General features: G+C 38.4%; 1 long non-coding RNA gene across 3 annotated transcripts in view; it reads right to left on the bottom strand.

Moving 5' to 3' along the window:
• LOC132772782 (uncharacterized) overlaps window positions 1-23,571 on the bottom strand; it is a 66,056-nt gene that overhangs the window by 10,029 nt on the left and 32,456 nt on the right. For 2 of the 3 annotated variants that reach the window (XR_009631270.2, XR_009631268.2), the window contains one exon: window positions 3,882-3,978. This is a non-coding gene — a long non-coding RNA (uncharacterized lncRNA). Of the gene's footprint in view, window positions 1-3,881; window positions 3,979-23,330; window positions 23,427-23,571 lie in introns of all 3 variants that reach the window. The other variant, XR_009631269.2, reaches the window with a different exon arrangement.

The raw sequence follows: 23,571 nt of genomic DNA, 5'->3' as shown, positions 1-23,571 counted from the left end.
GCAGGAGCCAGAGCCCATTGGATGGCGCGCGCGCGCTCACAAGCGGCCTCCGCGCGCCATCCGGCTTCTGCCACGGTGCACTGCTGGGGTGCTTGCTTGGGAGCGCCGGATTGGCTCCCAGACACCACTGCAGCACCACTCAGCAGCAGCCTCCATGCCATTAACGAGCGGAGCTTCAGCTCGTAAAATACATGGGGCTGCTGCTTCGATATTTTTAAACCCTTCCGGGTTTAAAAATATTGTTTTGATATCGCTTCGGATATGAAAAAAAAACGATTTTAATACGAAATAACGAATTAACGAAACGAAACCTACAGGCCTACTACTACACTCTTCGATGTTTAAAGCTCAACTCCCCAGCTTGTCAAAAAGACACAGCCTTTTTCCCTCTCAAACCTAACTCCTCCCCTGACTGCTCTGGCCAATCAGGAGTCGGCTGGTTCCTCCCTCTTGCCTCTTAGCTCTCCTGCCTATCTCTGAACATATCAGCTACTGTCTTTCCAGGCTTCGGCCTTCCTGGCAAAAGGTTAGATTCATGACAACATCATATCCTTTCCATTGAAACACTCAGCTTTTCCTCCTTGTTCTTATTTCCTGTTCCCTGTCATGATCTAGCACTGAACCTCAGCAGATATAGATATGTGCATCAGTGCATCTCAGTGGATGGGGCAAGAAAAAAATCTGGATTTCGTTCTGATCCGCAATCAGCAGATACTGTGGCCACCATTCCAGCCTCAAATTGGTTCTTGTGGTGATGTTAGGCTCATCACAGAGGAACTGGTTTAAGTGTCTAACAACCTCATCATACTTCTAATAATAAGTGTCCTATGACTTTCAAGACTTCAAGACTTCTTCAGGGTAAGATCACCACTGCCAGCCAGCACACAATTTTATGTGGCTTTTGGCAGAGGCCCTACTGCCAACCAGGGTGGAAGTGTCCTTGGATGCTTCTCTCCAAACATGGAGACCTTCCCATGTTGTGCTTGTTCCAATGGAGCCAGCACACTTCTTCCTGTTTTAATCCCGTGTGATGCGGGAAGCATCACTGTGTCTGCCGTTTTGCCACATGTGCTGGCTAAATGTCAAGGGGAGGGGAAAGGCTCCCCCATGCAATAAGGAATTTGGTTTAGGTGTCTATGTGAAACCACTCAGGCCGAGGTAACTTTGTGTTCTGTGCAGCCTGCCCCTGAATACTGTGAGCTAGCTTGATTTCATCAGACACAATGGAAACAAATATCAATCACCAGTGTTCTGGTGTGATTCCACTGCTGGTCCAGTTGGCTTCTCTGGAAAAAATGCAGATAAAATATACTTTCTTTCTTTCATAACTGGCCTGAGAGCCAAGAAAGAATAAAACAAAAAAACCCTAACTAGGCCAGTCTCTCCAACTCTTTTTCTCTCTCCCTCCCCCCCCCCCACTCCCACTTCAGTTGGCAGACCTTACCAGCAGCTTACAAACAGAAGAACAGACGACTGTGCTCATACATCACTGTGCAGCCAACTCTAGCCTCTGACCTGCCATTGGGAAGCCAGGCAATATTTTTACCTATTCATGCTCATGACCCACTTGAGTTGCACTAAATCCAGTGCAGCTCGGCTGGCTGGGTAACAAATGGACAGGCTGTAAGCTAAGGCCATAGAGGTTTGCACTTGTCAGTGTGGTGATAAGCGAGTGCTTTATCATCAGAAACTAAAGAGTGCTTAAATGACACTGGCTATAGTTGTGGTCATAATTTATTGGCCTCAAATGACCACTTGCCGTGGGATGCCCCTTGCTGCTTTCTCTTTCTTATTTCTGTTTTGCTGTAGTTGCCATTTTAAACTTTCTGGGATTATTTTGCACAGTTATTTCCTTTGTATAACATAAAGTAAGCAAATAAAGGAATAAAATGTGCTACAGGGTACAGGAAGATAATGACAGACATGCAGATTACTGGAAAAAGTATTGAAAGCATTTGCAAAATAAACACTTTGATTTATAAGATCTACAGTTCCCAACCACACTCATATCCCACTAGCCATCAGAAGTAATCAGAGCATTTTGTAAGAACATGTAAGCATCCTTTGGCATTAATCCTCCCCTTTTTGATTGCAACTATTAAGGCTACCCAGGAGATTCCTATTGACAATATTATGTATCCAGCCATGAAACTTTGATTCCCAATTCGCTCTGCATCCTTGTAGTAGCTGAACATTTGATGTCTATGCAAAACAAGCCTGTTGACTTGTATTGTGTGAATGATGAATGAGAAACATTGAATGAAGATTAAAACATGGCAAACTGCTGTGGAAACAGCTATTTTCCATGTTAGGGGTGTGGTGAATCAGTTCTAGGTATTATTGCAGCTCTTTAAAAAACTAGCCAAGATGTTGAACCTAGTTAGGGATTAGTTTCAGAACCTTGGATGGTTGATGAGATGCCTAGAATAAAATCTAGGGTGGATTTATAACTTTATTGACATGGAACCCATAAACTATCCCTTGCAAAACTTAGAGCTTCTGTAAGAAGAACACACTTTTTGAAGAAATATTGCCTCCTATTAGTAGGTATGTAATATTGTTTCAATGAGAGAAAAGAAGAGTCTTCTAGAAATATTCACAAATGATAACGAAGCATTTTCCACTGCAGATGAGAGACAGAAAACAAAAATTTAAAAGTATCCCGCTCAACTATTTTTGCCTTATTAGGGCTCTATTTGTGAATTGTACAGACATTGTGATTATACATCTTTGGTGCAAACTTCAATAAGAAAGAAAAGCATGTGTTGGCAAAACAAGATTTTTTTTTAATTTCAGACAAAGCACCGGTGTTTGAACTATTGTACATACCACAGACAGAGACGGGATTTTTGGATCAAGTTTGTAACCAGGCCTTTCATCAAAGAGAGTTTTCCATCATTGAAGGTAAAATAATCAAAGGCCAAAAGATAAAATGATGCTGTTGCTGTTCCTTTGCTTAAACAATGTCAGAGTTGCGATAGTCATGCATGCTTGCTCAAATAAGAGGAATTTTGTAGATAAAGACACTTGTCTATCTCAGTAGATTAGCTTACTTACTGATATATTTCATTTTATTATTTCATTATTCAGCAATTGCTAAACAGCAGAGGTAGAGACTGCTGACCCTGACACTCTTTTCTATCAAGTTTAGTATTCCTTCTTTTGTGCTTCTGCCTGAGTTATATTTAGTTGTTTCGCTCTCATGAAAATATGAATAATGATGGAATGTGAACTGCTTTTAAAAAAAACAAAGAACAAAGTCTCCTACAGCAAAACCTCTAATGCCATCCATGTGTTTCATACACCATTGGCTCTTATGCAGTTTTGCTAAAGTCATAATACTATAAAGAGATTGTCTACTCATTAGTGTTGTTTTCTAGTTCACTTGTTTCCCATTTACTATTTTAAAAGCATTCAATTGAGCCAGTGGGGAATAGTTTCATGGCACCTTAAAGACTGAAAGAGTTATTTTGGGCTACATCTCACCAAACATTGCAGTGAAGTTTGTCGTATATTCTCCTTATCATGTTGTTGTCGCTGTTTGTCTGAGAGACACATAATTGCAAATTAACAAATATCTGGCGAGCAGGTAAAATGTGTTTTCTCAGTTCAATAATGATTGCATCTCTTGAAGTCAATTTATGTTTTGCAGGAACCACAGGTCAAAGATGCACTGCTCCTAATGCTATGGGAAAGATATGCATTAAAACTAATATTATCCTTTTAAAAAAATCATTGAAATTGATCAACCCCAGAGACATCAAAAATCTTTTCATATTGAATTCCACAGTTCAACAGTAGAAAGAACATTTGCTTCCTTAGATGGTAACAGTTCTAAAGCGATGATGAAGAAAAATGTCTTCACAGTTCATTATACATACCTAGCATGACTTGACTTCTCCACACAGTTCTTATTGCTGCAATACTATGGAAACAACATTCAGTACTACAGACTTTGTTAGAAGTGCATGGTATGATCTGTAAAAAAATTGTGAAATACAAATCAATTCAGAAGACCCTTTCAACCATTGAATGTAATATTTTTCCTCCAAAATGGTCAAAAGGGCTTGTCATGAAATAACATAGTGCTTTTAAAAAGAAAGCAGAAAGGGTAAAAAGCATCACAAATTTGATTTTAATGTTTTATTTTTGAGTTCTATCAGCTGTTTCCCATTTATATAATATTTGAAGTAGATGAACACATACCTGATGATCAATGGGAGGCACACATTCAAAAGAGATTAAATCACAGTTCAGAAAAGAGCAGGATTAACACTACTTATCAAAATTACAGAACAGAGCTGAAAATGAATAATAATGATGATGGACACCCAAATCAAGGAATTATGAACAAAATGAAAAAGCTTCTACAACAAAAGCGAAGCTGTTGGATCTAGACTGGATGCAAATCCCAACTGAACCATCAAAGATATTTGGGGCAAAAGGGGTCAACTATTTATTGACTCTGATGAGTGATATCATATGGCAGGAGGTAAAATGCCAGATGTGTGGCTAAACAGCACAATGACTGCTATTTATGAAAATCAAAGAGGAATAGAAAAATGTGGGAGCTGTCAAGAAATAAAACAGATGTAATATGTGATGAAGTGTTCGGGAAAATAACTGCCCAGAGGATGAAGGAGAAAGAATTGATCTCCTATATATCTAACTAGCTTCAGGCCTACAAGAAGCTCAACTGAAAGTCTTTTATATCTCTACTTCCTGCCTGCTTTTCATGGCAACACAGTGGCCTGGGTTGTCTCCACATCACATCTTCTCAAATAATTAGAGACACTGATGGAGAGCCTTCACTGTGTACAATAAATGTTGAGTGTATGCATGGCTGTAGTTGAAACCCTTTGTGTTACTTCATCCTCTAGCCTGCAACAGTTAATATTCCATTTCTGATACACTACAAGAACTATCCAGTCATATTGGCTGCCCTCAAATTTGAGGCTAGTGGTTGGCAGTGAGGAGAAAAAAGCAATGATATAAAACAAAGAATGGTGAATTATGAAGAATTATGAGTAGACCTTAGAGCAATCTGGGTTGTTGTAGGTTTTTTCGGGCTGTATGGCCATGGTCTAGAGGCATTCTCTCCAGACGTTTTGCCTGCACTTTAGCAAGCATCCTCAGAGGTAGTGAGGTCTGTTGGAACTAGGCAATATGATTTATATACCTGTAGCATGACCAGGGTGAGACAGGGTCAGTTGAAACATTCACACCTAGCTCTAGCAGAGAAGAGCCCTTTGTGTCACCCTGGTCATGCCACAGATATATAAATCCTTTTGCCTAGTTCCAACAGACCTCACTCCCTCTGAGGATGCTTGCCAAAGTGCAGGTGAAATGTCAGGAGAGAATGCCTCTAGACCATGGCCATACAGCCCCAAAAATACTACAACAACCCAGTGATTCTGGCCATGAAAGCCTTCGACAATACTTAGAGCAATTGTTGCAAGTGTCTCTTGAATAGCATCCATGTTTTTTTTAAAAAAAATCCCTTATTTCCAACTCATGCATTATTCCAATGTTTTCTCTAAGCAGACAAATGGACGTTCTCTTATTGTGTTGTCTGTGCTTCTCCCCCCCCCCCCCTTTGCATTCAGTTGTTTTAATGTCAAACTAGGGGTGGCACTTTTTGTTTCCTGAAAGATTCCACATCTTTAAATTCTGCATAGCCAGTGTGCAGGACATTTTATGAGAAGAGTTATACTTATTAAAATTGGCTACTGTAAATAGGAGAGAGTTTCATCCACTCCTGGTGGAGAATTAAATTTGCAGTTTTCTGCATATTTGGGTTATAGAAAAGATGAAGTTTAAACATTCAACTTAGGAAGAAAGTAATGCTGATAAGTATTCCTATTTTTATCTGAAATACAATATAAACATCTCCTCGGGTTTTACACTGAGGCAAAAAAAGAAAGCTCAATTCAATTGTGTTTTTCCATCCCTCATGAAACTGGAAAAGAGCTTGAGAGTATGTGAGTGTGGAAGGAGAATGGACGATTGTACATTGCTTTTGGGACAAGACTTGAGATATATCGGGTGCTGGGGGAAGAATTAAATATTGTTGTATATTTGACCAGAAAAATCTTCCAGATTATTCAAATACAGTGGAACCTCAATTTAGGAGCATCCCAACTTAAGAGTGTTTAAGTTAAGAGCCACTGCTCAGTCCAGCTTTTACTTTGACATATGAAGAGTGTTTTGAGTTAAGCACTAGAGCCAGAGGGAGTGCTAGTGCAAGAGTACATGGCTTTAGGGGTTCAAGGGACAGCCTCAGTGCTGTGTGTTCTTGTCCACTTTGGGAGATTGCTGTCTGCTTTGCTGTTGTCTGCTTTGGGAGATTACTGTCCGCTTTACTCTTGTCCGCTTTCAGGAACTTTGGGTGGTTTTTATTCTTAGTATGTTTGGCTTCATGAAGAGAGAGAGGGAGAGAGAGCAAGAGAGGGCGGGAGGCTGGAATAAGTACAGTATGAAGAAAATGATATGTCTGCATCTTCAGTTTGTGCTTCCTTGCCACAACTTTGTGCTTCTACCATTTTAAAGTCGATCTTTCTTTTTAATTATTCCATGTGAGTGTGCATTTATATATTATTTGTTATTTATAAAGTACATTTTCTTATTTAAAAACATGTAACAAAAAGGGGAGGTCATGGGGCTGGAACAGATTAATAGCATTTCAATTGGAAAATTTGCTTTGCAATAAGAATGATTTGAGTTAAGAACTTGGTCGCATACCAAATTAAACTCTTAACTCAAGGTATCACTGTACATTAGGGAGAGGATTTCAGGTTCATCCATGGTAGGCAAGAATAATACATTCAACTAGTGCAATATATGTAACTTCTGTTTGTGGGTATCTGTGCATAATATGCATAGCTGTAGTGAGGGTCTGGACTTTTCCTTTATTGTTCATATAGAAAATCAAAAGCTACTTTAATGCTACTGCATTGAAGACAGTTACTGAGATAGTAAGAATACCTGTCCACATACACCTTCTCTTTCAATGCCCAATTTTATTGGAAACTTCAGAAGAATAGAATAGTACTACTTTTGGTGAAGTGAAAAAATAGTCTTGAGTTAATTAGCCCCTTTACTAGATGAAGTTGAAAAAACTATACAGAATATTCGATTTTTTCAAGCATTTACCCAACCAAATAGATAATTTTACGAATAGTTCATTGAAGTATTTTTTTAAAGTATGTGTTTCTCATGGAAATAATATAATCTCAGAAGGTTTTTCAATCCCCCCCCCCCCAATTTGTCACAAAAGTAGCATCTGGATTAATAGATCACTAACTTTCTCCCAATATGGATCTTGTCAAACGTCATCATGAGAAACTGCATATATGTGATGTGAAGCAATGTGTCCCATAATATGTTTCTTTCTAAAGTTCATAAAATATTATGATGACCAACAATGTGATACCGATCTTATTGTGGGTCATCAGTGGCGAAAGCAAATGGCTCTTCTGGGAAACATAAATATGACAACACTGAGATAGATGGAGACTATAAGAGGCTGTCATTGCCAATTTCTGGTCCCTTCTGCTTTGAATAACTATGCGGTGTCCAGAAAATGTATCATCTTCTCTCACAAGGGTTCTCAGAACTCTCTGGATAAATGGTAGATATAAATATCATCCCATGCATGTAAGCTTTGAGATGCTCATTATGGGAATCAGGGATGAATGCAAAAGAAACGGGAAGCATTTGATAAAAGTTAAAGAAAAAAACAGGGTCTCTGGTCTGAGAATAAATATTTTTATAGCCATCTTCAGGAAAAAAAAGTTGTTGGATAAGCAACAGTATGATCTAAGCATCACAATTGGTTTGTATAATAGTGGGACAAACCCATGTACTACTTGAGACATCTTCATTTATAGAGCTATAAAACTTGCAAAGATGGGAGGGGAAGCTCTCAAGACTTTGTTTTAAAATTCTTCAAAGCAAAAGTCCATATGATCCTGCAGTGTCATTTCTTATCTTTAAGAAAACTTTCTTTTCATATAAAGTTGAGAAAGGGAGAGCAGGAAGGGTTTTTATCTGATGATCTTTAATTTCACCCCCTCAATTTACCTTCCAATCTGTCTCTCTCCATTTATTGTTCTGTCCCAGGGAGAGTCTCTGGTTACACTTTCTGCCAAAGTCTGTGATAAAATACTCTAATACACTCTCAGGCTCTTTCTTTCTTAGCCTCTTGAATTGTTTAGGCTGCAGAAAATAGTTCCTTGGCAACAGGCTATGACAGCAGTCAAATCTGTATAATCTTCCCTTATAATTACAAATTGTTCTGCAAAGAGAAAGACTAAGGAATGGAACTTTTTAAAAGAAAACTTTCCACTCCTTTATGTTTTCCTCAATTTTGGAGAGGTAGAAGAAAGGAAAGTCACTTTTGTGTGTGTTGTGTTGTTCTGAACTTTGAAATAATTCCTGATTTATGAAGATACTAACGTGAATCTATAATGAAGTTTTCTGGGGTTGTATGTTACTCACTGAAGTTTACCCTGTGGATTTCCATAAACAATGAAGGAGTCAAAATTTGGTCTCCAAAGTCATAGTCTAACACTCAAACCATTGTACCATGCTGGCCCTTTACTGTCTGTGTGCACAATGTTATGCGATTTAATATATTAGTTTCATCTATTTAGAATTATCACTGAGCCTCCACCAAACCTACAACATCGCTGTTACATATGTGGCCACCATATATAAGAGCTTAAATAGTGTTCAGGGTCATGCTGTGTTTTCAATCCTTGCCCATAACTGTTTTCCTGGCCATGCATTTTTAAGTAACAAGTTTTGAAGGAGAGTTTGATTGTTGTTGAAATGAAAGGGAATATGACCATACATACTGTTGAACTTTTGGAAACAGAATTAAATCAAATTGATATGTTGAGGATATTAAACAGACTATAGCTAACATCTTCTTAGGGTCATACCCACATCTCATTTACAAAGTCTGCAGACTTCCCAGTCAAAGAGTGCAGGTGCCTCAAGAACTACAAAGCCCAAGATTTAATTCTACATCTTAGATGCACCCTGAATGTTATAATTTCATTTGCTTTTATATCTGGGCCCTCTCTGTACAACATAAACATTTGAATAGGATAAAATTGCAATTTACAAATTGATGCATCCTGGATTTGAGCATTTTGGATTTAAATGTCTGCAACTTCATTTATGCTTATTCAACTTTATTACTTAGAGCTGAAGTAGGGAAGCCACCTTTATTGGTTCCTTGGTGGGGGTGGAAAGGATAAAATCAATTATTATCATTATGTCAGGGAAATAGCACATCAGCATGGTGCACACATGCATGTGTGTATTGAATTTGAGCTGTGGAATTTCTTTTAGTCTAGTACTCTTAAAAACTTGTCAAATATGCCAAATCCATTTTCAAAAATGCTTTTAAACCATTTGAAAAACCGAAATTCCTCCAGATGTGCCCCAAAATCATTTGAATATTACCTTCAAAACCAATATTTTCACTCTCTGCATTTTGGGTACAAAACCCACCAAAATATATTAGAATTGATAATTCTACAGCTGAATAATTCTTGCAAGTATTATGTATGTTCCTTGTTCATAGAAAGGAAAGGAAAATTTACTTGAGTTCCTTCTTCCATGTCACACTGCTCACATTACACTGATCTGTAAGAATTAATCAACTGTAAAAATATCTGTGCTTTGTTATTCTAAAATATTATGATAGGTAGATTTTCTTAGCTCTGGATCTTGAGAAATATACGGTAGATAGAAAAGATCCATGTTGACTTATTTCCTGAAAGCTGTAAAGCATAGTTCATAGAAGAACTCAATTTGTATGTGAATCTTACTTTTTGTCAATATTCAAGACAGATTCTGAACAAGGCAGCAAAGGACCTGTAGCCTCACCATCCAACAACAACAACAAAAACTGCCCAAATTTGTCAAGATTCACATGAAATACAGATTTCTCTCACTTCCTCTGTTGGCTGCAAATACATTTGGAACTTGTAGGTGTCCCTAATTATTCAAGATCAAAATGACGCAAGCATTATCATCCCTTTTTTCTTGTACTGTTTCATAGAAATCTAACACTACTAAAATCAGCACCAGAAGATGCCAGAATATTGCTATATTTTGGAAGACAGAGGAAAATTGAGAAGAAAGGCAGGCATGGTAAGGCGGTCAACATCATTAGTAATTATGGTAACAGACCCAGCAGCTGTTACTGGGTCAAGTTCAATTTCAATTTCAAGTTCATGGTGGCATGACATCCACACAATATGATAGGATCCTAGACCCATGTCATGCGCCAACCAATTGAGCTGTAACAAATCAATTTGTGGCCTTGTTTCACCCAATGAATGAGTCTGTTTCATTCATGTGTGGAGGCCTACCTCCATGCTTATCTGGGAAAAAGCCCTAAGTAAGAAAGCAGGCAGGCTGCAGTAGCAATCAAAGAAACTTTCAACAACGATTAATTAATATGCTTTCTTGACACTATGCCCATATCTACGCTGTCCACTTAGGTTTTTGTGAAACCAGCAGAGAAGTAAACAGGTTCTGGGATTCCACAGCTTCACCATCACGGAGGAATCAAAGGGCTTTTTTAAAAACTTCCCCTTCTCACAACCTCCTGAGGCAAAAGTCGTTCATCCTGGTGCGATGAAGGATGGGTTTCTGGAATAAACCTCGCTTGGTTGTGAGACTTGGGGGACTGGGAAAGAGTCTATCCTTGGGTGTTGAGTTGGTGGTTGGCTTTCTTTCCAAGGTTGTGAGGATTGGAAAAAGACCCCTCAAGTATGGCCTTCTAGTATAATCATGCTGGAGTGAACAACCCAATTAAGTTGGGTTTACACTCAGGATCTGATGATTTGCCCAGAGTGTGGAGGAGGTGGTCATTGGATTAGACATCTGTCACTCAGCAGAAGATCCAAATTATTTGGCTCCCCCACAAATAAATGGTAACTGAAAAGATCAATTGCAAGTTAAAATCAATAAAATGGCCAATTATTTATCCATACATCTGTGTCTGGTCTTGTAATTTCATGGTGGGGCTTCAATGTGCATGTGTGGATCATCAAAGTGTCTGTCCCTTAATCAGTTTTGCTTTGCAATGTGGTTGACACATAGGTGTGCTCAAACACATTATGGAATCTATTTCAGAGTATCTCCCAATTTTGCTCTGATGAGCTTTGCATCACACTTTCTACACATGTTCCTAGTTCATAAACTAGCTGCTCTTCATCTTTAATCATGCTCATGTACCATGCCTCCATAAGCATTGCAGTCCCTAGATGGGCTTAATTACTTAATGAATGAAATAATTATGGCCAATGAAGGGAAAAACATTCACTTTTTTCCATTTTGAGTTTGGTGAGACATATAACGTGAAAAAAATTGTAAAATTTGATAAATTTATCTGGTCAAATTTCATATTTACAGTTGTTTCCAATACTGAATGAGCATGTTTTGTTTTCCTGACATAAAGGAACAATAAATAATGAAAATGGTAGCTATCATAATTCAACACTAACATTGTTGAATGCACAAGGATTTAACTGCAGACTTTGAGAAAGCTGTGCACCGAAAGCTTGAAGTCTGAATAGGGATCTGTTAATTTCTTCACACATTTTTTTAAAAAGAAAATTAATGTTTACCCAAATTTCCAGGAAAATTCTTGTAAAAAAGAAAGAAAGAAATGAAATGAAATTGTCATCAATTCCTACATGTGGCCTTTGGTTTCATACCGGGAGAAAATAAATGATAGATAAATTGATAGATGGATGGGAATGTATAGGATGATGAAAAAAACATCTCTCCGAGTTTGCTACATTAATCCTATACTGGAATAGTGGAGAATTTGTGCATTGTTGAAGGCAGCAATGCACAACTACATCATTGCTTGCAAATTTTTAAACAGATGCATGCATATCTTCATGACAGCCATTAAAACATTGATACAGATTTGATCAATAAAGAGCAAAACTTTCTGAAATATTTAAATAGAAGTACATCCTACTGGGATTTACTTCTCAACTGTTAAGTATAAGCTAGATTATGGTAGACATCCTCAAATTGTGGCCCTCCAGCTCTCAGAATTCCTGACCATTGAAGAAGCTGGCTAGGGCTTTTGGGAGTTAAAGGCCAAAACAGCTGGAGGACTGCAAGTTGAGGATGCTTGGATTAAGGTGTTAAATGTTAGCTCGTCAATTGTGCGGTAACTTTCTATGGTACACGATAAATGTTCTATTGTATTTCACTCCATAGTTTTTGTTGTCTAGAAATAAATATAGCTCCACCTTTGCAATTAATTGACAATACAGATCTACTATGTATATACAGTAATTTGCCTTTCACCATCATCAGATATTATACTGGGTCACAAGTTGGAGGCATATGTCCAATTTATTTTTCAGCATCAATATTGTAGCATGAATTCATTCCAGCCTCTTTCTGCATCAGTTTGCCAAATTTTGTTTTGCTGTTAAAGGGTGCCAGGAACAAAATTATATGTATTTCCACACAGTTACACTAATATAGGAATTTCTATGTAATTTTACTTAATAGAAATGCCTTATTAGATGTGTTTTTGTATCCAATTTTCTCCAAAGTATGCATTTTATAAACATTTTTAAACCAAAGAGGCAGATTTTATATTTCTGAGTCTGAAGTGTAAATAATGTCAATTCATATGAAAATGTGAATGAAACTAATTACTCCTCCATTTATATGTGAGAATGAAGAACGTACTAGCCAAGTTAATAAGCCTGTTGACTGAAGTAGCCACTGATATTCTATGGCAGGCATAAGCAAACTTCGGCCCTCCAAGTGTTTTGGACTTCAACTCCCCACAACTTCAGCCCTCAGGTGTTTTGGACTTCAACTCCCACAATTCCTAGCCTCCAGTAAGCTGTTAGGAATTGTGGGAGTTGAAGTACAAAACACCCAGAGAGTCGAAGTTTGCCCATACCTGTTCTATGGAAAACCCAAAGGTGAGTCTGTAGATTTTTTTTATGGAGAGCCAAGAGAAATGGAAAAAAAAAACAGATTACTTTCTCAAAATTGGGAGATTCACTTCCATTACATTGGCATTAATGGGCACATGGAGAAGGGATGTGGATTTTCCCCAATATTTGAGACAGAGTGGGTGGGCATAAGCTGAAGACAAACCTGCTATTACACCAGTTAAGTATATCTGACCTTTGCAAATTCCATGTAGGAATCTATCTAGATTGTGAGCTTTGCTTTTCTTCCTCCTGCTTCAAACAATTATATACCTTTCCAATATTTTTTCAGATGTGCTCATTTATTTACCATTTTTACTCCAATATGTAGCATTTCATCCTTCTTTTACTAAATCATAATTATGAGTAGTTTTGTCAATGGCCCATATTATATTTTATGTCATTCATATATTCGAATGTGTATATTGCTTTGTGCACATTTTTCTCATTTGAAAAAAAAACCCTCATGTGTTCTTTATACTAAAATCTTTTTGTAAGAATCTGTGGAGGGTGTGAAAAGACTGCTTTTGCCTTGCCTGACAAATCCATTGACATTCTTTTCTATCCAAAATTCAGTACAAACTGGCCTGATGCATAGTTCACCTGCAATCTGAGCACTTCGAATCCCACCGATGATGGACCTGGACCTAATTTGGCAGAGAGAACCCTCATGATCAACTGAACGTACTGGAGAGATTTGACAGGACTGACCCATCATGGTGAGAGTTGTAATTCATCCTGCAGCTGGAGAGCAGACAGAACTCCACCAAGGATACATCTAGAGCACATTTGCCCAACTTGACAAACTTTAAGTATTGATGGAGTTACAGGAAGTTAACCTGGCATGATGGGAGTTGTAGTACACCCACAACCTTATACATTTCATAAAATACAAAAAATGACTTCTTCTAATAACCCGAGCGATGCCGCGTACTCAAGATAGTATAGAATAAAAGTGGAAGTGACTCATTGGTATGCCAATAGACCATGAATTAAAAATAGTTTGTTCCATTCATCTTTGTTCTCAGTAGTCATTGCAAATGTCTCCAAACTTGCAAAAAATAGAGGCTCAAATGACTTAATTTTGAAAATTGTAGTGCTCCACTCCATATGTCACTCTCCTGTGGCTATTTTTATTCACTTGAAAGAGTTTCCAGAGTTTTAGCCCCTGTGGCCCAGCTGCTTGAAGAGAAGGAAGGAGAAAGGCTCTCTACAATATTTTCTATGCATAACTGAGATGAAATTAGTCAAGTGTAATTTTTAAACTCTTTAGTATAATAGGAGCTGTGAAATTGTTCCTTACCCAATCTCTTTAAAATGACTACAGTAAATGCTTCAAATTGTCTCATGGAACACAATGTGGTTTTTAAGTGCTTTTTAAATGTATGAAAATCTAAGCAATTAAGGAGCAATTACGCAGGAATTAAAGTGCCAGCGCAATTAAAATGCATATAACGCATAAGTCTGTCAACAATCCTTGATTCTTCTGTCCGTTTGCACTTTCTTTTTTTTTTTTTATTTTCTTTTTTTAATAAATAATTTTTATTAATTTATAATTTAAAAAGATGGGGCAATGCTGTTCCCACATAGTGACATACAAACATATACATTGAAACAGTACAGTACATGTAACATATAGACGATTAGACAATTAGACAATTACCCTCTTGTTGTGCATACCAATGTTGTTAGATCTTTCGCTCCTGCTCCCCTCTGACATTTAGTCTAGTTGTTATCTTTCTTCTGCAGTCTCTTGGTGTATCTTATTGTAGGGGGCAGTTCTTTGTTGTCCCTTCCCCCCTCCCAACTCCTCCCCCCCCCTCTAGTCTACTGTACTAGTCCCTACCAAACAGATATAAGGACACATAACAAACTTACAAACATATATAACATCTATGTAGATCTCTTGACTTCCAGGGTATTTAAGCGTATAGTTCCTTGTATCTTTGTAGATCTCTTAGGTTTGTGTTGGTCGGGTACTCTTTTGGTTGGTTACTGTTCTCTGGGTTTCTCCTTCCTCCGTGTTCTATTCTCGTTTCTTGTTATATTTCTCTAGGAAGGTTATGAGTTTGCTCCAGTCAGTGTATTCTCTTATCTGTTCATTTTTCCTTAATTTCTGAGTTAGTAAGTCCATGTTCATAATATCCATGGATTTACTCATCCACTGGCTAAAGTCTGCTGTCTCTTTATTCTTCCATAGGCGGGCCACACTAATTCGCGCAGCCGTGGTGAGGTAAAACATAATTTTTTCGTCGTTTTTGTTCATGGTTGGGTCATTCAATCCCAGCAGAAAGTGTTCTGGTTTAAATTCCAAGTCGATTTGTAATATTTCTTTTATCTTGTGGTGTACTTCCTTCCAAAATTTTCTAATGATCTTACAGTCCCACCACATGTGTTGAAAAGTTCCCAGTTTCTTTCCACATCGCCAACACTTTTTGTCAGATCTTCCTTTACTGTATTTCGCTATTTTTTCTGGTGTCTGGTACCAGAGATAAAACATTTTGACCCAATTTTCTTTTATCTCTGAGGCGTATGTATATTTTAGTTTTTTTCTCCAGATTCCCTCCCATTCCGACATTGTTATTGTGCGTCCTATCATCCTCGCCCATTTAACCATAACCTCCTTCACTTGTTCTTCTTCAGATGCCCATGATAGTAATTGGTGGTATAATCCTTTAATGACTTTTCTCTCTTTATTTAGCATCTTATCCCATACCTTCTCTTTCGTTTCAAAACCTATTTTTTTATCTTCCTTAAATTTCTCATTTACCTGCCAGTATTGGAACCAGGTGAAGTCCGGTTCTATTTGCCTTATTTCCTCTAGCGTTTTTAATTTTAGTTCCTGGTTCGTTGTCTTCAGGAGCTGTTTGTATCTTAGCCATTTGCCTTTTGCCGTTTCCCTCCTCTGGTCTGCCTCGTTCGGGGAGATCCATGTTGGTGTTTTCACATACCATCTCCCCTTGTATTTGTTCCATGTTCTTATTAGGGACGCCCTAATGGGGTGGTTAGAGAAATTCTTTTCTTTTACAGCTTTCCCTCCCCATAGATAGTTGTGCCACCCTTTATTTAAGTCCTCCCCTTCAAGTGATAGCATTTTGTCGTCTTTTAGTGTTGCCCACTCCCTCACCCATGCAAGCGCTGCTGCGTCGTAATAAAGTTGGAGGTCTGGTAACCCAAGCCCTCCCCTCTTCGGGTCATCGCACATGTTCCTGAATTTTATTCTGGCCCGCTTGTTCTGCCATATAAATTTATTTATTTCTTTCTGCCATTTTGCTATTATGGTTTTTGTTTTTATTACAGGAATCATGCGGAATAGATATAAGATCTCCGCTAAGATGTTCATTTTTGTCAGTGCGATTCTCCCCAGGAGGGATAGTTCCAACCTCTGCCATCTACACATCTTTTCCTTTATTTGTTTCCATCTGGTGTTATAATTGTTTTTTATTAACTGCGCATTGCTAGATGTTATATATATTCCCAAGTATTTAACTTTTGATGTAACTTCCACTCCTGATATTCTTTGGAGTTCTTCCTTTTTCTCCTTTGCCATGTTTTTTACCAAAAATTTCGTTTTGTTTTTATTTATTTTTAGTCCTGCTACCTCGCCGAAGGATGTAATTTCTGACCACCATTTATCCCACTGTTTTATTGGATCTTCTATCACTCCTACAACATCGTCAGCGAATGCTGCTATCTTGTAACTGTGTGATCTTAATTTTAGCCCTTTGATTTCTTTGTTGTTCCTAATGCTGTCGAGCAATATCTCCAGGGTCATAATGTAGATCAATGGGGATACTGGGCACCCCTGCCTTGTTCCCCTAGATATTTTAATTGGGTCTGATGCTTGTCCATTCACTATTATTTTCGCTGTTTGTAGTGAGTAAATTGCTTTGATCGCATTGGAGAAGTGGTATCCTGCATCAAGTTCTTTCATTAATTCTATTATAAATCCCCAATTGACCCTGTCGAAAGCCTTCTCCGCGTCCAAAAATAGGAGACCTGCCTCGCTTTGTGTGTGTTTGTTATAATATTCTATTACATTAAGTATCAGTCTCATATTCTTGCTTATTTGTCGCCCTGGCAGAAATCCAGTCTGATCTATATTTATTCTTTTTTCCAGCACCTTTTTTAACCTTGCTGCTATCACGCCCGAAAATATTTTATAATCGACATTTAAAAGCGATATTGGGCGGTAATTCGATACCTTGGTTGTATCCTGGTCTTCTTTTGGTATTACGGTTATATGTGCTGTTCTCCAGGATTCTGGTAGCTTCCTGTCCTCGAGGGCTTTATTCATTACCTTTACTAGATAGGGTGTTAATATCTCGCTGAAGACTTTATAATATTTTTCTGTCAGTCCGTCAGGACCTGGGGATTTGTTCGGTGGTAATTTTGTTATTATTTCCTTTATCTCGTCTTCTGTTACTTTTTTGTTTAATATCTCCCTTTCTTCCTCCGATAACCTCTTTACTCTTTGTTTCCCTAAGTAGTTTATTACTTTCTCTTTAGGTATATTATCGGCTGCGTAAAGCTTTTTATAAAATTTTCTAAATTGTTCTTCTATTTCTGGTTGTTTTACATAACTTCTGTCGTTATCCTCTATTTTACTTATCTGTTGCTTATGTTTTTTTCTTCTTACCTTCCAGGCTAGATGTTTCCCTATTTTGTTAGCGTTTTCGAAATGGTTTTGTCTTGTGTATTTTAATTTTTTACTGATTTCCTCTAGTTGTAAAGTGTCCCATCTTTTCCTTAGAATTTCTAGTTGGAGTTTTAGTGGTTCTTTGTCGGGTCGTTTTTTAAGTTCATCTTCCATTTTTTTAATGTTTCCTTCTAATTCTCTTGTTTCGCTCTTTCTTATTTTATTCCTTATGACTTTTTGTTGAATAAAGTGGCCTCTAATATACGCCTTAGATGTATCCCAAATGATATCTATGGTTGTATCTTTTTCTGTATTGAGTTTAAAGAACTCTTCTAGTATTTTTTTATTTATTTCCTGATCTTTCTGTTCTCTTATCAGTTGTTCATCTAATCTCCATGTCCTTGTTCTTGCCTTGTTACCAGTCTTTTCCATGGTTAGTTCCAACGGGGCGTGATCAGAATTGGTTCTTGTTAATATTCTAACCTTTACCGTTTTTTCTATTATTTTTTCTGACCCCCACATCATATCTATGTGTGACCACGAATTGTGGCGGGCCGAATAGAATGTAAAGTCCCGATCGCTCTTGTGGAGAAATCTCCAAATGTCTTGCAATCCTAGATTTTCTCTTAATCTACTAAATTCTTTTGGGAGTTCCCCAATCTGGTGATTTACCCCCTTTTTTTTCTTTCCCGTGATTTTGTCTAGTTTGCTGTTAACGACCCCATTAAAGTCTCCCATAATAATTAGGTCGTCGTATTCCTGGGCTAGGATTTTCTTATGTAGGGAGTCGATAAATTTTGTTTTGGCACCATTTGGGGCGTAGATGTTACATAATAGTACTCTCCTTGCATCAAATTCTATAATGATACCCTGCATCCTTCCCTCTTGATCTTTGAATACTTGTTTTGAGGGTATCTTTTCCTTTATATACATTACTACCCCCCTCTTTTTTTCCCCTCCCGAGGCGTAGTACATTCTCCCCAATTTCTTTTGGCTTAAATGGGCAACATGCCTGTGACAAATATGAGTTTCTTGAAGCATTATTACGTCATATTGTTCTTTATTAAGCTGGTGCCAAATTTTTGTCCTTTTGTGGGGGTTGTTTAAACCATTTACATTGTTTGAGTATATCTTAATGTTCTGTGCCATTTGTTTTCCCTATTCCGGCGTCGTCTTTCCCATTCGCCGCTGGTGAGTTCGTAAAACTCCTGTAGTCTTTGGGGGATAGCTCTCTTGGTCTTTTCCTTAGTCTCTCTTGTGTAGTCTCTTGGGTTTCTTCTTCCTCCACATCTTCTTCATTCTTGTCTTTCCTCTGTCCTTTCTCTTCCTTGCATAGGTATTTATCGTAGAACATTTTGGCCTTTATTTCTGATGTTAACCAGTGCTTGTTATCTCCCCATGTTACCATTATCCCCTCTCTTCTCTCCCATTTGAATCTTACATTTCTTCTCTTTAATTCGTCGGTGAGATAGAAATATTTTCGTCTTCTTTCCAGGACCGATTTTGGGTGTTCTTTTAGGATAGCGATCTTGTTACCGTTGTAGTAAGTGGGCTTCTTGGCATTTTCTTTCAATATTTCATCTCTCATGGATTTTTTTCCAAAGCATACTACCACATCTCTAGGTACATTATGTTTTTTGGCGTACACTGATTGAATTCGAAAGACTCTGTCTATGTTGTCTTCTATATCCTCCTGACTAAGTTGGAGTATCTGTGCCACTATATTTGCAATTATTCCTTTGATGTTTTCCTTTTCCCCCTCTTGTACATTTCTAAATCTTAGTTGGAACTCTTTTTCCTTTGCCTCTAGGTCTTCTTGCTGTGTTTGTAGTGTTTCCATTTTTCTTTCCATTGTGTGCATCGCCTTTTCCAGCTCTTTTTGATGGTTTTTGAAGGTTTTGTTTTCCTTTAAGTCTTCTTTCCTTTCTTGTTTCATATCTTCTATTTCTTTATGTATTGTTCTTATTTCTTCCTTCATTGCTGCTTGCACTTCTTCCTTAATTTCTTTTCTCATCTCCTCCATTTCTTTCTTAATGTTGTTATATTGTTTGTCGTGTTTCCCTTCAAGTCTTTGCACATCCGATTGCAATTTCAGTATTTCTCTCATTAAGTCCTTCATAGTAAATTCGTCTTTCTTCTCTACATTCTCTTCTGGGACAGGTTCTTTTAATACAGGATCTTTTGTTAGTGAGTCCTTTCTATTTTGTAATTTTTTTTCTTTGTCTTTGTCTTTATCTATTTTTATTTTCGACGTAGCCATCTCTCCTTTAAATTTTATCCTCTTTTCTCTATTATCTTTCAGAAGCTATCTTTAGTCATTCACTGTTGACATAGGCATTTCTATAGATTATTCACTGTTTACATAGGCATTTCTATAGAACTTTCTCTTTTACAGTCTTTTACAGTCACACGTATCACTATATACAACATCTTTTAGTACATAACCTCCCTCCCCCCACCCTCCCAGAAGTAAGGAGAAGGAAAGAAGAAAAGCAAAAAAAAAAAAAAAAAAAAAAAGGGAGGGGAGTGAGGGGGATGGGTAGGGGATGGGGTGGGGTAGTGGATGCTGAATGACAAGATGTTTGGCCTTTTAGATCAGCCTTTCATATATTTTCGGTCTTGTCCCTTGTTTCCTGTGCTTCTGGTCTAAAGTCCTTGGATTTCTAGCAATGTCCACATCTAGGCATTATGGAGAGTCTTGGGCGGGCCTGAATAATAGGTTTGCTAATATGTGGGGAGGAAATATGTGGGGAGGAAAGGTTAGCAAGGGCGGGGTATAGGGGTCTTCTATGGGGTAGTGAGGGGAAGGGTAGTAGGGTTATCCTTTTCAGTCACCTTACTTTCACCTTTGATAGTTCCCTTCACTTTCTTCTGTATCTGTAGTTCTGTAGCTTTGTAGACCCACGATTCCTTCTCTTTCAGTTCCTCCTTCTTTGCTTCGCTTCTTCTCCTTCTCCTCTCGTTTTCCCTCCTTCCTCGCGCTGTGTTGTTTCTATTGTATTTGCCGTGTATTTTGCATGGAGTCCGTCGCGTGTTGCGTCTTGCGTCTCACGTCACGTCACGTTACGTTGCGCTACGCTGCATCCTGCGTTGCTCCTCCCCGCCTCTTCCATCACACTCCATGTGTCTTCCTTTTCATCTCTCTACCTTCTCCTCTCCCCCTCAGTCTCGTTCTGGATCTGTCTGATTGCCTCTCCTTTCCTCTCCTTTCCTCTCGATCTTTGCCTCTCCAGTCGTCTCTCCTCTCCTCTCGATCGTCCCTTCTCTTCAGTTCATTTATCTCAGTTCCCCTCAATGGTCAGCTGCGCGGTTGCGGCGGCTAAGGAGTTAAATCCGCTGGGTTCTCTCCTTTCACTCTGCTTCCTCCTTGCGGCTTGCGGCTTGAAACTGAGGGCTCGTGGTGTTCTCTGGCTCTTTATGTTTTACGATCACGCCTCCCTCATCTCCTGTTTACCCGGCCCTTCAGAGGTGGCTGGCAGATCTTCGGAAATCCTATCTTAACTTGTTTTTGGCAGGTATTGTTCTCAGTCGCGTCCGGCACTGGTGCCTACGCCCTCTGCGCGGCTTCTTCACTTCCTTCCTTTTCTTCCCCTTATTTCTTAAAGGAGCCCAACCGCTTTTCCCTTTCCGGTCTTATTTCTTTTTTCTCTTTAATATTTTTCTGTCGCTTAACCCCCCTTAATTCTGGGTTGTCTTTTTTTTTCCTCTTCTTTACAAGCTAAAATAGGGGACGGCGTCCTCACCTCCTCTTTCCCAGGTGCACCTTGCCACGCTCGCGTCCTCCGGGTTTCTCCCGTCTGCGTTTCACCCCCCCGCTATTGGGGGCTGTTCCACCGGCGAGATTTATCCCTTTGGTTGGCACCACGTTGACCTCCAATCCTCGTGGGGAGGGTTTTCCCCCTCCTTAGCGTTTTGGCAAGGTCGGATAGCTGAACCGCCCTTTGGAGCTCAGCTAGCCGTGGCGTCCGCCATGTCTCCCCTACCGGAAGTCCCCCCGTTTGCACTTTCTTGTGGAGTCCCTAATTCCTATTTGTGAGATGCCAAGCTGCAGGAAAATACTTGTGTCTACTGTGAGGTTCCGATCTCTTCTGAAAACCAATTACATTAGCATTATTTGCAGAACAAAATTATATTTAACATGAAAAACTATTTTATTTAATATGGAGGGGGGGGGATAACAAATTTATTTCAAACTTGCTATCACACCACACTTGGTTCAATTAAAATGAGATCAGATTCAATCTCAATTAGATTTTGAGGTAAAAAAAAGCAATATAGATTCTGTTTTTAGATCATAAGAGAGGAGACAATTTTGCATTGCAATAACATAAAGAATAAAGATTATTGAAAGCAGGAAAAATTAATCAATGTTATAGCAAAGCAGTTCAGACATGGAAATACATCACTCACTAGCTTTCAGGTGAATTAGATTAACTGGCAACATTAAAAAGCATTGTGTTTTGGGTAAGCATCCCTTCAAGGAGCCCCTAAGAGTTTTACATTAACAGGCCATATAAATGCAGGGTGTTTGTCTCTGATTTGTGAAAAGCTACAATGGAAGATTTCTGTACACCCAGTTAGTCATCAGGTCATCTTGGGATTATTCATTATTATTTTATTTTTAAAAGTATTACTCACAGCCCACAAGGATTCAGGAGTTGATGAGTAAATTTGGACAACTAACTGTCTGCTAAGGATGGTGCTTTTAATGTGTAAAAGCTATGAATTTTTGATCGGTATGCCTTTTTTATATTTATGAATATTGTATATATCACTTAATTGTCTGTCAGCTGCAATAAAGGCTTTTGTTAATATTATAAGTTCCTTAATTATGTTATACATTATTATTGATACCTGGTTGTTGTTGTTTTTTTCATCTGCTAGTGCGCTGCCTGAAGTTCCAGCTACATGCCTTCCATCTATCCTGTTTGACAGGGTCAGCCCTGACTCATTCTCTATCATCCCACTTTTTATGTCACATTCTCTCTCTCCTCTGCTTTCTTCCTTTGTCTTCAGCTTATTTCAATTACTGTAAACTGATTTCAAAGGACAAAAGTAGTTTGTGCTCAATGAACATAGCAGGTGAGAGAGCAGAGGGTATAGGCTCAGACAAAGGCAAACTGCAACACCCTCTCTTAGTTTTTATGTTTTTCCTTTTTAATAATTTTTGCCATTTTGTCTACATTCTGATATTGTTTGTCCATATGTGTCCCTAAATCAAATCCCTCAACTTTATCCCAAATTTATTCCCTTTTCAGCATTAATCAGTTGAATGGTGCTTGTTTGCTATCTTATCTCTCAACTTTTGTATCCAACACATTCCTCTCTCATTTCCAAATTATGGTGACCCTCGGGGAAAACTATAACAGAGGGCTCTTGGCAAGATTTCTTCATAGGTGATATTCCATATACTTTTCTCTGATACTAAGATAATGTGATTTGCCCAGGTCACCCAGTTTCCCCAGGTGATCTGGGCCCATGGACACCACTAGATCATGCTGGCTCTTACCATTAAGACTAGGGCCATGTCTACATTAAGCAGGTTACCCTGGTGTATATCTGCCTTGAAACAACTTTGATCCAATATGTATGTGTTGAATTCAAGGCTAGTGTCCAGATAAAGATTAGGACAATATTGCCCTCACTGGAACATCACCACATAACCATGAAGTAGGAGGTAGATCAAATCTTACCCCAGTTTTCCATCAGCACATGGAACCATAATAGCCAGGTGGTCACTGTGAGCTCTATGGTGAGCAAAGAGCAACAGCAATGAGATGAAGCTTCTCCTGTATTAATGAAAGTGTGATGGTGGTAGTGTCCATCTGGACTGAAAACCAGACCAAAACAGATCCAATCTAGCTATTCAAACAGTTGCAAAGTCAATAAATTCTAGATAATTATCTGACTTTTCAGGACAAAAGGCCATTCTAC

The sequence above is a fragment of the Anolis sagrei genome, chromosome 4, assembly GCF_037176765.1.
Source record: "Anolis sagrei isolate rAnoSag1 chromosome 4, rAnoSag1.mat, whole genome shotgun sequence".
Taxonomy (NCBI): domain Eukaryota; kingdom Metazoa; phylum Chordata; class Lepidosauria; order Squamata; family Dactyloidae; genus Anolis; species Anolis sagrei.
This window is presented reverse-complemented; position numbering and strand designations above follow the sequence as displayed.